Raw genomic sequence first — 15,862 nt, forward strand, 5'->3', positions numbered from 1 at the left:
ACTTAAAAGATCAACTCGAATGACAGAGTCTTGGAACTGTAAGTAGATGTGGTTTTTGGACCAGTCATGCACCATTTTTGCTTCCCTCATGAATGGACGCCCTAAGATCATCTCAAATGACATAGGATGCTTGGAAAAATCCATAACAATGAAATTCTTCCTTACCTTGTGTCCCAAGACCTTGATTCTGAGATCCTTTAGCATTCCAATAGGCGTAACAATAGATCCATTAGCCATTTTTACCACTACGCTTGTGGCTTCAAGGTGAGGTCGCCCCATAGACTCCCAACAACTCTTTGTCACCATGCTGACTCCCGCACCACCGTCAAGGACCCCCTTTACAGTTAATCCTTTAGTAGTGATTGGTAGAGTAGCATTAGATTCATCACCTTCAAAGTATTGCCCCAACTTGTTAACGGGTACTTCAATTACAGATTCATGTCCCGCTAGGTCAGATGGTGGTGCTAAATGTTCCTCATCATTCATTACCGAGTCAGGTTTGTTCATATGTGCAAACTGTAGTAATCCGGCCTGTAATTCTCCATTGAGGAAGGCTCGAAGAGCTGAGACTAGCTCGGGGTCTTTATATAGTTCGGACATGATGGTGGTTCTAACTTTTGAAGACATGAAATCCATCAATTTGGAAACATTTAATGGCATCTTGTGGGACGTAGGACCCTGACAAGAGAATGGTGAAGACGGAATCTCCACTTCCTCAAGGGGGTCGGGCATTCCCTCACCAAACATTCTCTCTAGTAGGAAAGGTGTGTGTCCACTTTTAGATGTCCTACCCTCACTCTCTTCCCAAATGATATTGGGTATAGCTAACGGCCTGTAGTTCTTGTGAGGTTGAACTTGTGTGGGAAACACTGTGTCCGACATCTGGATATGTTTGGGTTCAGGTTCTAATGTTCGTTGAGTTTCTTCCACCAAACCCCTGAATTGTTGGACTCGTTCAATTTCCACTGTTGGGTTTGGATAGGTTCCAATCTTTCTCTTGCAATCCTCATTTTTTGTCTCTCGTGGCTTATCTTGGGAGTTCGCAACTGGGTGGTTTAACTTTGAATACTCTTTTGGTGTTCGTCGTAATTCCCCCTCGTGATCCTCCTCACTGGCTTTTTCCTTTGTAGTAACAATTTTGGTCTCCTTGGTCTCTATCGAATCTGAGTCATCCTCAGGGTCATTCATATACACGGGATCCTCTCCTGTCCCTATGTTCGTCTTTGAACTAGGTTTTGAGCTAGAAGCATTAAGGGATTTCTTTCTTCGTGTTTTCTTCTTTCTCGCTCGGCCAATGGATGCAGCATCTCTCTCTTCGAGGATGTAATTTTGCTTTTGGAGCATCGACCGTGTGAGTGCATTCACTGGTGCTATGTTTATAGTTGGTGGTGTCCCATCAACAATCTCTATTATGTTCAATGGTGTGATTTTCGGTGCGTTTGGATTGTTAGGACACTGTGCGATCAAATGATCTATGCCACAATGATTACAAGTGAGTATTGGCATTGCCGATGCACTCCCTTCACTTGTTTGCATTAGTACAGCATTCTTTTGCATTCTAATGGGGCACTCAGCTACTCGATGTGGTCCACCACATTCGTAGCACTGAAGAGGTGGTCTCCTGGCAAAACTATTAATGTTTTGGCCTCTTGCTGCTAGCGCAGTAGCTTGATATACCGGTTTGATTTGTCCCCAATGGTCTTCCATATAGTACATGGGACACTCCTCAAGCATGTCAACTCCATAGGTGATACTAGGGTCTATGTCCTCTTCGCAATCTACATAAGTACTAGATGACTCGCAACCTATTTGGTTCATAGGTGTAACTCTTGGATAAGGGGGTTGCGGTCCTAGCACTGGAGGTGGCAATGGCGTGGTTTGGACCACATTTTGGGTTCTACGGACCATGTGCTGTAATGGCAACTGTTGCTCCATGGGTGGGGTAGGCATCAATGCAGGAACTCGAGGTGAGTCTGCCCAAGCTATAGGCGGTCTATTTTCCATGATGCGTTTAAGCATTAGGCAATCCTTCGCTTGATGACCATACCTACCACACGCGTTACAAGTCCCGTTAAACTTTACTCTGAAAGTAGGGCATTCACTCGTAGTATGTGGGCCCAAGCAAATTGAGCACCATTGTTGCTCCCTTCTTGGATACATATGAGTGTTTTGTGGAGCACGATTACCCCTAAGGCTTTCTTGGATGGCCTTGGTGAGATCTGCCAAAGTCATCTCAGATATCGTTTGCTCTTTCACGATTGGCTTTATCTTCATTGGCTCATGCCCTGATGCTTGCGAGCTACTAGACTTCGGCTCGGCAGACACTCTTTCTCCTGCAATCATTAAATTATCCTCCAATTGGATTGCATTCATGGTTTTTGCTTCCCAAGTAGTGATACCTCTAATGACTAGGCCATTATAGATACTTCCTTGTCGTAGTCCCCTAATGAATCTATCGAGCAATTGGTTGTTGTTGAATCGCTCGTTTGGATTGCATCGAGAATTGAAATTCTTTAGGTGACTAATGAAGTCTCTCACGGATTCACCTTCTTCTCGTTGGGCTTTCTGGAGCTGAGAGGCTACACCCCAAAGTACTCCCTCTCGTATGTATTCTTTTAAGAACAGTCTCCTAAGAGTAGAGTAGATCGTTTTCTCTTCTACCCTTAAGGTTCTATACCAATCTCCAGCCTTTCCGCTTAGGGTCAAACTCAAAGCCTTACACTTATGTAGCTCATTGTGCTCTTCCAAGGAATCGCACACATGTTCAAAGACTTCCATATGCTTTCTAGCATCTCCGTCTCCACTGAATTTCTGTGTGAACTTAGCTACTTGAACTGCCTTGATCCTAGGCTCTCTATCAGGTGCACTACGCATGTTTTCCGCAATAGAGCGACCGATAGTTTGAGCAAATGCTGCCAAATCTCCTATTTGAGCAGGTATAATGGGTGTATGTGCTCCTGGAACCACATGTGAGATGGGAGTTGGCCTTGGTCTTGGCATACGTGCGGCTCTTGGGTCCCATATTTCGTATGGTGGTGTACCAGACGGTGGTCCAAAGTTTACAGGCATGGCCCTAGGCATAGGGGGTGCCTGATATTGCATGTTATTATTAAATGGCATGGCTCCAGTTGTATAAGAGCTTGGATAATTCCATTGTGGATTGTAAGCTCTTGGAATAATCGGAGGTGTAGGAGCTACATGAGGCTGAGGTACGACAGGTGCACATGATTGATACATACATGTAGGTATAGCTGGGGGCACTGTGCTACTAGGCATCGACGCAGTGTTAACAAATGAACTCCATGGTGTACTTCTTGTCATGCTCACCACTAGGATATGCATGGTAGTCGTAGTGTCATTAAGAGAAAGATGAGCTAGATCTGGGAAGGTAAAGCTGCCACTTGTGGGCTCAGATTGTACTGAGGCTGCTGGCGAAACAACATATGGAGGATCAATGGGGCTCACTGAGGGAGTCTCCATTTGTGACAGGGTTGGTTGGTTGGCCTTTCCCGTATCCAAGAATCTCATTAGGCCTGTTGAAGGCATGTTGATCCCTGTGTTCTGTCTTTCTAACTCGACAATCCTATGGAGGACATCACAGACTTTCTGTTGTTGCTCATCTATGCTAGTAGCACCCGATGTGGATTGTAGAACATCTAACCAACCCACATGATAGGTGTGTCCTGTGTACCGATCAGTTAAAGCTTCTGCTTGTAGGTCATACTCCCAATTTTCGTTTAGGAATATCCCATCTAGGCCTAGCGTGCTGGAGGTTTCCCTTGAAGTGGAAGCATTATTGCTCCCCATCGCTTGCCCCTCCGTGACTGCTACCTTGGGAGCACTCGGTTTCTCAGCTGGCATGATTTTTGTCATAGGAGGCTTTGCTTTCAGGGCTCGACTTTGTTCTAGCCTTCGTAGGTTCTCAATTTCCCTCTCCCTTGTTGCTTGCATATAGCGTTCGATCTCTTGCACTTCGGTAAGACTCCGACCATCGGGTAGTAGAACCTCAGAGGGAGATAGTCCTAAAGGATCAGGAGGTGCAGTGGATGGAACATTCACATGCACACTCTCAAGAAGCATAGGGTCTATTTTAGGCATGAATGACGAATTTACTTCCCCACTCCCTTAATTTATTTCATTAACCGCATGTTCGGAGCGAGTAGCTCTACTAAGGGTCTCTTTTAAGCGGCTAAACACGCTGGACCCGGGCCGTGACCCGGGCCGTGGGCCCATGGCATGGATGTCTTGACTTGAACTATCAGGGTTTGGTGTAGGATACCCCTCCATGAATTCGTAGTCAGAGGAAGAATCACTAGACGCGATATGAGGATCTTGGGTCGCGCTACCTTGAGTCCCGGCCGAAGGTCCAGAACCTAGGGTGGAGGAATAATGGTTGCCCGCGTAAATGGAGGCATTACCAATATGCTCGTACTCTAACACTCATCCAGAGCGTAGGTTCATATGACTTGGATCCCCTAGAAGTGTCAGTGAGTGCCCGTGAAGGCTGCTCACCTAGTATTTTTGGGTGTTTTGCAACCCAAGTCTTTTCTTCTTCTTTTTTTTTGATTTTTTGGTCCTTTTTTTTCTGACCCAGCTATAGAATAGAACGTATAATAGCTCAAAACGAGCGTCTCGGTCAGAGGGACGTGCCGTGCTTTACAGCCCTCCGTTTGGTCACTTTATGCCCTCGAAATCCCTAAAACCGTCAATTTCTAGTAGGGAACGAGGCCCAAATTAGAAAGTCTAAGGGTGTAAGTGGGAAGAGAAGGGAGGAGAGTGGAGGACTTGCCCCACATGCTCTCATTCCCTCTTGAGGGGGTAGGGTATATATATAAGAGTGAGTCTAGTATATATCATAAGACTCAGGACTGAGGCATGGGCCTGGGCTTGGGCTTGGGGAAATGATCCCGATCCCGATCAAAATTTTAGTGTAGCCCCCCAGTCACTCAAGATTAAATATTTTCGGTTTTTTTTTTAGTTTTTTATTTTTATTTTTATTTTTTGAGGCGACGACCGCGCGCGGTTTAGGTGACCCTTTCTTGGACACACACCCTGTCAACACCTACCTAACCTCTCTGTCAACAGCTCACAACTCACTACCTTATCTACTTACTAACAGTGCTGCTAACCACTAACTAATCTGTTAACTGCTTACTGACAGTGAGCTAACTGTCCACTTACTTCCTCTCTCAATACCTTACTGTGCAAAGACTGTGTGCAGGCAAACCTTGACAGAAAACTGTGTACGGGCTGTGTGCAAACAGAAATTGCTAACTGCCTTCCTACTTATTCATTCACTGCAAACAAGCTAACGACTACTAATTGTGCAAAGACTGTGTGCAAACAGAAAACACAACATTATGCAGAAATCACAGAACTTGCAGACAATACAGAAATTAACAACTTGCAGAAAAACAACTCATTCCTCTTCCTCTTCCTCTTCTTTCCTACTACAAACAACTCATAGGAGAAGCACAAAGTGCCTCTTGGGCTTAGTGCAGGGCGATTCCCCGGCAGCGGCGCCAAAAATGTGCGCTCCTTGCCGCACTGTCGAAGCAAGGGCCTTGCCTAACACTGTGTGCGAGCCATAGACGGCTCCAAGCACACAACTAGCTTAACTAGTAAGCTCAAAAGAGGGCAATGGTGTGTCACTCACCGCTCTATGCTCCTGCTGTGGAGGATTCCTCGCCGCAAAGAAGAAGGAGATGCCGATACGTCGCGCTCAACCGCTTCACCGCCGTCGTGCCGCCGCAATGCTCGATCGCACACACACTCTCCCTCTCTCTCTCTCTCTCTGTCTCTCTCTCTCTCTCTCTCTCTCTCTCTCTCTCACATACACACACACACAAGGAGGTGAAGAAGAAGAAGATGGAGATGGAGATGGAGATGGAGCAAGAGCACTCTTCTATTGCACAAATGAGAGAATGAGTGAATTTTAGGTTTAGTTGGCTTTTATATGAGCTCACCCCATTCACACTTGGGCGCCCATGCTTAACCAACTAATCCCTTGAATGTCCCAGTTAGAGTGCGCCTCTCATCGGCGATCACTCTTACCCTTTTCCTATTGGTCCGACAAGCCCGGTACCTGACTCTACCAAATACATAATACACGTCCGTCGTAGGTGATGGGGTGTCCGTGAGCCGTGAGGGTTAACATTCTAGCATCCCAATAGGTTTAACAATAGTCCCATTGGCCATCTTTACCACTGTGTTTGTAGTCCCAAGTTAAGGTCTTCCCATAGATTCCCATTCATTTTTAGTTATAAATGCTAACCCCAACGTCACCATCAAGGATTCCCTTCACAGTTAATCCCTTGGTAGTGATTGGTATGGTCACATTGGATTTATCGCCTTCAAAGTATTGTCCCAACTTATTAACAGGTATTTCAACAACACGGCTCTCATTTAGGTTGGGTTGTGAAAGTGTTCCTCCTCTATTGGCACCTCCCTAGATCCATCCATTTGTGCAAATTGTGGTAGCCTGACTTTCAGTTCTCCATTGAGGAAGGCTCGAAGAGCTAAGAATATATCAGGGTCTCCATATAGTTTAGACATGATGGTGGCTTCAATCCCTTGACATGGGAAAGATGGAATCCCCATTTCTTCGATAGGGTCAGGTAATCCCTTTCTAAACATTCTCTCCAACAAGAAGGGAGTACGCCCACTTCCCAATGACTTGAAGTCACTTTCTTCTTGGATGACACTAGGTATGGCTAGTGGTCTATGGTCTTTGTGAGGTCACTGTGTCTGTAGGGCACACTGTGTCTATAATCTGGATCTGCCTAGGTGTTGGTTCTAGGTCTCTTCTACCAAACTCATTAATTGCTCGACTCGCTTGATCTCCTCTATAGGGTTTGGGTAAGTTCTTATCTTCTTCTTGGGTTTCTTGGGTCATGGCCATTGTGGCTCATGATGATATCCCTTGGTTGTTTCTTTCCTAGTTATTTAGTTTGCATGGTCTCATTCAAATCAGAATCCTCTTCATCATCATTCATATATGTCATAAAATATAATATCTAACTTTACCTAATGATTTTTTTATATTAAACTGATCATTTAATATAAGAAGATAAACGGGGAATAAGAGTTAGGATAGAGATATGTACTTCTATACCTATCTCAACAGGGGACCAAAAGTAGAGATGGTTGCATCTTAATAGGGGTCCAAAAGGAGAGGGTCTAGCAAAAAGCAATGTGCAATAAGTGCTTCTAGATTTACCTCAGCAAGGGACCAAGAGGAGAGATGGTTACATCTCAATAGGGGTCCAAAACGAGGTAGTCTATCAAAGAGAAACGTGCATCTAATGGAGCTTGAAAGACCTTAGGGTTAGCTTTATTTAAATACCTCCAAAAGTTAGTGTTAAAAAGTCTTTTGACCTTAGGCAAGTTAGGATTGACCTTGAGGTGGGAACCCTACCCAAGCATGAGGTGCTTTTCGGCTTGCTAACTAAAGTCCTTAAAATGTTTGTGGGAACCTTGCCCAAAGCTTGAGGTGATTTTTATGCTTGATTGACTAAGTGCTTGAAGTATTCAATTCAAAGCAAATGACTTAAGAAGCATAAAAGACACATGTTCAAATGATCCTCCACTAAGTGCTTGAAGTATTTAATTCAAACCAAATGACTTAAGAAACATAAAAGACACATGTTCAAATGATCCTCCACACGTGGCCCTCATGACGTGCTTGAATCCTATTGGATAGGTTTTAAAGGGATCTAGTGAGAATTTAGATGCATAAAAAATAAATAATTAAGTTCTTTCTCTCAAAGAGGAAAAAGAGGACACATGTCCAAATGAAATAATTAAATAATATGAGAGAGAGAGAGAGAGAGAGAGAGAGAGAGAGAGAGAGAGAGAGAGAGACGTGGACCAAGTATGAGAGGGGGGTATACTCCCCCCCCCCCCCCCCCCCCCCCACACACACACACACACACATTCTCTCATTGTGTGGAGTGCAAAGTGCAAGAGTTCCATCTCCTTCTCCAAGCTTGTTGAGAAGTGAAGAGCCTACACCAACACTCTTGGCTATGGAATGCAAATCCAACCAATAGCCATGCTTCAATGCTTAAGCTTGCCATCTTCTTCATCTTCAATACTATGCTATTATGCTATGCTAGGCAAGAAGAGTGATGATAAGTGAGTAACTATTTCTTTCTCCTAAGAATGATTCTCCTTCCTCTTCCCTACCCTCATTCCCCATTAGCTCTCTCCACCTTCGAAGGTGTTTGAGGCCTTGGGACTGAGGCTTGGGATAGTTAATGTTTTTTGCAAAGTTTAGGTCATGCTCGTGATACATGAAGCTCTCCATCTTCATAGCATCACCAAGGTCACAAGGAACACAAAGATTGTATTGTACCAAGTCTCTCTTGATGGGAGATTCTATAATACAAACACCTTTTGAAGGAGGGACCGGCTCCAAGTAAATCCGGTCCTCAACTATTGTCATGTTCTCTAACTCTCTCTCTCTCTCTCTCTCTCTCTCTCTCTCTCTCTCTCTCTCTCGCAAAAGTATTGTTCATTCCAAGTTAATTAAGTACTATGTTCATGTTGCTACCATCAATTAAGTTCACCCTCTATGTTCTCAAAGTAATCTCACAAAAAATGCTCACTCTAATTCTCTTAATTCTGTTATTCTCAAAGCTCATAGGCCATTCCCATTAAATTGGTATGAGAGCATTTGGTTTCTCTTTTCTTGCTTAAGAAGAGAGGTCCTTAAGTTGCCTATTAATGGTTGATTTTGTTAATTATACTAAGGTAAGTGGGAGTGGGATCTATTATCGGTTTTGCTGAGCCCACTATGTGGGATATGGTGCACACCTCGGGAGCTTGGTCTTAATAATGGGGTCTTTTTAAACTTGTCTACGGCTGTACCATTATTGAACCATAAGAAGTTCGAAAGGAGCTACCCCTCGACAATTCTGCTATGTTAGACCCACTTCACTACTCTCTATAATTAACCAATTCGAGCCATGGGTATAGATACTTAAGTGCTTAGTTTCAAAGGCTGAGAGGAGTAGCAACTAATGTGTTGAATTGCCAAAGGATACACTAAGTAAACACATAAGTATAATTAGCATGGTTGACAATAACCAAGAGACTAGAATGAACATTGATAACTTTGATTTTTCACATGAAGGTGCTAATGATAATGTCCCCCATTTTTATCATTTATCTTGTTACTAGGTTGCATCAAGCGAAGGGCAACCCTACTTTGCAAATCGAAGCTACCCAAAAACTTCGTGCTTATGGGATTTCCCTTCCTCTCTAAGAGGAGAGAGACTTTAGGAGGCCTCTTGATAAAACTCCCAAAAGAAGACTCTCTCCAATAAGAGAGGAGGAATCCAAAGAACGAGAAAGAAGTGATTCCCTAAGTTTCTCTAAAGACGTGGGTCCATGAAGAAGGCAGTGTAGACTAACACCAACTCCTCCCAAGAGGAAACGGTCAACCCATAGTCGTTCTCCTCATCACTCCGAAAGGGAAGAGAGGAAACAAAGGAAGAAAAAGGCAAGAAAGAGGTCACTTCTTCTCCTTCTTCTTCACCTTCCTCCTCTTTCGACAAAAGCAAGAGTTATTCTGTAATGGAAATGGCCTATGAACTTTGAGAATAGCAGAATTAAGAAAATTAGAGTGAGCATTTTTGTGAGATTACTTTGAGAACTTGGAGGGTGAACTTAATTGATGGTAGCAACATAAACATGGTACTTAATTAAGTTGGCATGAACAATACTTTTGCAAGAGAGAGAGTATTAGAGAACATGACAATACATGAGGACCGGATTTACTTAGAGCCGGTCCCCCCTCCAAAAGGCATTTGTACTATAAATTCTCCCATCAAGAGAGAATTTGTTACAACACAATCTTTGTGTTCCTTGTGACCTTGGTGATGCTATGAAGATGGAAAGCTTCATGCATCACGAGCTTAACATAAACTTTGCAAAAAGCATTAACTATCCCAAGCCTCAGTCCCAAGGCCTCAAACACCTTCGAAGGTGGAGAGAGCTAGCGGGGAATAAGGGTAGAAAAGAGGAAGATGAAACATTCCATAGGAGAAAGAAATAGTTCCTCACTTATCATCACTCTTCTTGCTTAGCATAGTAATGAAGATGAAGAAGATGGCAAGCTTAAGCATTGAAGCATGGCTCTTGGTTGAATTTGCATTCCATAGCCAACAGTGTTGGTGTAGGCTCTCCACTTCTCCACAAACTTGGAGAAGGAGATGGAGCTCTTGCATTTTTCACTCCATACAATGAGAGAATGTGTATGTGTGTGTGGGAGAGTATACCCCCCCTCTCATGCTTGGTCCACCTCTCTCTCTCTCTCTCTCTCTCTCTCTCTCTCTCTCTCTCTCGTATTATTTTATTACTTCCTTTGGACATGTGTCCTTTTTTTCCTCTTTTGAGAGAAAGAACTTAATTATTTATTTTTATGTATCTAAATTCTCATTGGACCCCTTTAAAACCTAACCAATAGCATTCAAGCACATCATGAGGGCCACATGTGGAGGATCATTTGAACATGTGTCTTTTATGCTTATCAAGTCATTTGGTTGAATGGTACACTTCAAGGATTTATTCAATCAATCAAGCATGTGTCTTTTATGCTTCTTATGTCAATTGTTTTGAATTGAATACTTCAAGCCTTAGTCAATCAAGCACGGACATTCATGCCTCTTGAGAACTTATCTTTGAATTTAACAGTTCAAAAACCTTAGTCATTTAAGCATAAAAATAACCTCAAGCTTTGGGCAAGGTTCCCACAACCACTTTAAGCGTCTTAGCACCTCATGCTTGGGTACGATTCCCACCTCGAGGTTATCCCTAGCTTGCGTAAGGTCAAAGGCCTTTTTAACACTAACTTTTGGAGGTCTTTAATGAAGCTAACCCTAAGGTCTTTTAAGCTCCATTAGGTAGCATTTCTCTGTGACAGACCATCTCTCATTTGGACCCCTTTACCATTGGCCCTAAGGTGTTTTAAGCTCCATTAGGTAGCATTGCTCTTTGACAAACCATCTCTCATTTGGACCCCTTTACCATGGCCCCGTGTTGGGATAGATCCGTAAGCACATGTCTATATTCTAACCCTTGTTCCCATTTATTATCCCACATTAAATGATCAGTTTAATATGAGAAAATCATTTGGGTTGGTTAGATATTAGATTTTATGACATATTCTCCTAGAGAATACAAGAGGAAAAGACATCACAAAACTTACCCTGCATGGCGAAGGTCCCAAAAGCTCAAGGAATTCAAAGAGGGAGGAAAGAGTATCTCTTTTCTCACCTACAATGGCACCTTTGGTGCCACCAACAAAGTATTGGCCTTCATCCAACAATTTGATGTGGCCTTTGGAGATGAGGGCTTCACGGAGTCCTCCAAGCTACACCATGTAGCTATGCACTTCCAGAAATCTGCTCATCAATGGTGGGCTAGCCTTCATGGCAACAGTGAAGCCCCAAAGACATGGAAAACTCTACAAGTTTCCATAATGAAGCAATTCCTTGCAAGCAATTCCAAGGACAAAGTGCTCACCGAATGGCGAAGTTTGAAGCTACTCTTCAACGAGTCTATCCACAAATATGTAGACAAGTTTTGGGATTTACATCTCAAAGCTACGGTCTTTCAAAGGATAGACTTTCCCGAACAAAAGCAACAATTTTGTGCAGGATTACCTGATGAAAGGGTCGAGTATGTCAACTCATAATGACCTAGCACTATCACCGAAGTCATCCACCACACTGTGGTTGCTTCAAGGATCAATTTCCAACAAGGGGCGAGAAGAAATTTCAAGCCCATGGAAAACAAGGATCAAAATGAAGCTAAAGGGAAGAGCAATGCTCAAAACTCTTCCCAAGGAAACACCAACACCAACAACAACAAGGCCAAGAAGAAAGGAGATTACAAAGGTAAAAATAAGCTCTCTCTCAAAGAATTAGAGGCCTTTCATAAAGACCATAAATGCTTTAAGTGTGGGAAGCAAGGACTTGGTTATCATTCTTGCCCCAAAAGAAATATACGCAATGACTCTCCTAGAGCTTCCGTGGTTGAAGCTCCAAAAGAGGATACTCATTGCAAAGGCTCATTCCTTTGGAACATGATGCCTTCATCTTGTTTGACCCTGCCTCTACTCACAACTTCATATCAACAGAGTTGGACACTAAGTTGGGCATTCAAGCTTTTGAGATGGGAGATATTGTAACTGTCAATGCAGCTTTCAAGGGACAGCAAGCCTTTGTTACTCCCTTGATTGGTAAGTTGAGGCTTCATGTCCAAAGCTACGTCGTCAAAGAAGACTTTTTTTTATCTCTCCTCTCCAACATGAGGATGTTATCCTAAGGGCACCATGGTTCAACTGCATGGCTACCAACATGATGTTCCCTGAAAGGAGATTCTATTTCACCTACAAGGAAAAGAGCATGTACATAGATGCTAATGAGTTAGGAAACACCATATGCCTGGTAAATACGCTTGCTTTTGATAATTCAATGAATGTGTGTAGTGCTCAAGTTGTGAAGCATGCCGGTCTTTTCAGATTGGAGCCATGGTTTGCAAGATATGACCTCCCATTTTATTAAAAAAAACTTTTTTCCCAGTCTTCTTCTACAGGCTTTACTTAACTGCCCCCGGACTCGATTTCCAAGCACTAAAAACTCACTGAAACTCCACCTTCCCGGCTCTAGCTACACTTGGCATCTCTGCATTTTGATCCGTTGGCACCCTTGAACCAAGGCCATCAAAACGGAAAAAAATCATCTGCAATTGCCCTTCCATTATCTACTGTCAACTTTGATCGATAATTACTCCACGTTGCAACCTCATATTCATATGCCATTGAGTCTGACTAGCTCCACATAGTGCATACTATCTTCGAGAACTTTGGCGAGACAAAAAAGATACCAGATCGCGCATTCTCCAATGTGAGCAAGTGGGCTCAGACCCGGCCCTCGTAAATTTTAGGTTTAATTGGCTTTTATGTGAGCTCACCCCATTCACACTTGGGCGCCCATGCTTAGCCAACTAACCCTAGCATGTTCGTGTTAGAGTGCACCTCTCATCGGCGATCACTCTACCTTTCCCTATTGGACCGACAAGCCCGGTGCCTGACTCTACTTAAATAAATAATACGGTTACAGTGTCCGTCGTAGGCGATAGGGTGTCCGTGAGCCACGAGGGTTAACACCTGGTAATCTTTCAAGTTGTGAAAGAAAATAAGCTTTTCATTAATCAAAAGAAAAGTGAATTTTTCCTACCAGAGATTCAATATTTAGGTCACATTATCTCTCAAGATGGTAAATGTATGAATCCATCAAAGTTGGAGGTAATAAAAGCATGGCCTAATCCAAGGAATCTACATAAGCTAAGAAGCTTTATTGGTATGTATGCATACTATAGATGCTTCATAGAAAAATTCTCTCAAATAGCAGGACCATTGCATGACTTAACAAGGAAGAACGTTAAGTACTCATGGACTGCTAAAGAACAAAATGCTTTTGACAAGCTCAAAGAGAAGCTTACCTCCCAACTAGTCCTTATGCTTCTGGATCTCTCAAAGCCATTTGAGTTCCAATGTGATGCTTATGACGATTGCCTTGGAGCAGTTTTGCTTCAAGAAGGGCATGCCATAGCATATGAGAGTCGAAGGATCAATGTCGATAAACAGGTCTTGGGCATTTACAAACAAGAGCTTTTAGCTATTCTACATGCCTTAGACACATGGAAGCACTATCTCTTGGAGGCTCTATTCATCCTACGAATGGATCACAAAGCCTCAAGAAATTCCTGACGCAAACTAAGCTCTCTGACAAACAAATGAGGTGGAAAATTTTTCTTTCGCTGTTTATATTTCATATTGCTCACATTGCTGGCAAGCACAATCCAGTGGTCGATGCACTTTCATGACGGCCAAGGGCAAATGTGGTGTCTATAGCAACTCACAATGATCTATCTTTTGTGATATATGAGTGTGCTATTGTCCGAGACTTTAAGTACGTAACTACAGCCTTTGCATTAGGGAAGAAAAAAAAAGAACCATTCACCTTGGAGGATGGTTATCTTCCAAACGACAGTAGGCTAAGTGTTACTCACCCATACAATAAGAAAGTCATGTATGCATCCCATGCTTCTCCTTATGCGGGGCAAGGAGGATTTTCATAATCTATTCTTTGAGGAGTAGAAATGTATTTGTGTTGTTCTACCATGAAAAGTAAACATACAAGAGTATGTTTCAAAATGCGTGGTGTACCAAAAATTGAAATTTGATCGAGGGAAGAAACTAGTAATTTCTAGAAGGGTCTCTTTGAGAATCTTGGGGTAGATTAAATTTCTCTTTTGGCCTATCATCCACAAACGGATGACCAAAGTGAAATAACTAATCTAATGATTCTTGAATCTACTAAAAGCCTATGTCATGGAAGTAGATCAACGTTCTCAATGAGAGAAGGACCTACCTCTTATAGAGTATGCGTACAATGACATTGTACATACTTCTATGGGGAAATCACCTTTTGAGGTTAAAGAGGGAAGATCCAAAAGTCCCTTACTGCTTAAAGTATATGGGAAGATCTTCGCTGTTGCTGATGAATATAGCCGAGACTCACAAGAATATTTTCCAAAGATTAAAGAGGTTATATCCATCTCAAAGCAAAGGCAAAAAGGGCTGCTGCTAATAAGCACAGAAGAGCCTTAGACTTTAAGAAAAATAATTGGGTCTTGCTAAAGTTTCTCAAGGCTCATCTAAGGCATACTACAGGCAAGAAACATATGAGCCACCCAGAGTATTATGCTAAAATATCAAAAAGATACTATGGTTCTTTTTTTAAAAAAAGTTAAGCCAATCAATGAGATGGCTTATTAGTTGAATTTGTCCAACCATTGGCTCATTTACAATGCTAACCATGTGAGACTACTCAAGCCTTACAAAGGAGAGCCACAAAAATAACCAATAATTCAGGACCCACCAGAGATTGAAGATCAAGAAAGGTGTTGCAGCCCAAATCGATTCTTCGACATGAAGACAAGGTACTAAGAAATGGTAAGATTGTCCAATTATATCTTGTTAAGTTTAAGAATTATCCTTTTAAAGATGCTATATGGATGCAAGAAACTTGGCTTAAGGATAATATGAACCTTGTCAATGCTTACAATGCTACACTAGAGTAAGCAAATGAAAATGCAGTTTAAATGAACAATGTTTTTATCTTATAGGACTCGTTCTCTTTCTTTTATTGTGCACAAAATCTAAGAAGTATGCATGCTTAGGATCATGTTTGTGGTGACGACGTCTCCTAAACACCAAGTAGAACTTGTTACTCTATTTTGGAAGTATGATATGGACTAAAGAGCACACATGCTTGCAGCAGCAAAGTCTCTCAAGGACCAAATGGATTAGTCATCCATTCTGGAATGATGTCGTAGCGTAAAAAGGAATCCTCTACCCACTAAGAAACATGGACTAATGACTAGGATTTATCTTCTCTATCGCATAGTTGAGGACGACTATGATTTCAAGAGAGAGGTAATGTCATAAAATATAATATCTAACTTTACCAAATGGTTTTCTCATATTAAACTGATCATTTAATATGTGAAGATAAAAGGGGAACAAGAGTTAGGATATAGATATGTGCTTCTAGACCTATCTCAACAGGGGACCAAAAGGAGAAATGGTTGCATCGCAATAGGGGTCCAAAAGGAGACAGTCTACCAAAGAGCAATGTGCAATAAGTGCTTCTACATTTACCTCAGCAAGGGACCAAGAGGAGAGATGGTTACATCTCAATAGGGGTCCAAAAGGAGGTAGTCTATCAAAGAGCAACGTGCATCTAATTGAGCTTGAAAGACCTTAGGATTAGCTTCATTAAAAACC

Source organism: Adiantum capillus-veneris, chromosome 3 (genome assembly GCF_014529385.1).
Source record: "Adiantum capillus-veneris isolate H3 chromosome 3, ASM1452938v2, whole genome shotgun sequence".
In the NCBI taxonomy this organism is placed as follows: Eukaryota; Viridiplantae; Streptophyta; class Polypodiopsida; order Polypodiales; family Pteridaceae; genus Adiantum; species Adiantum capillus-veneris.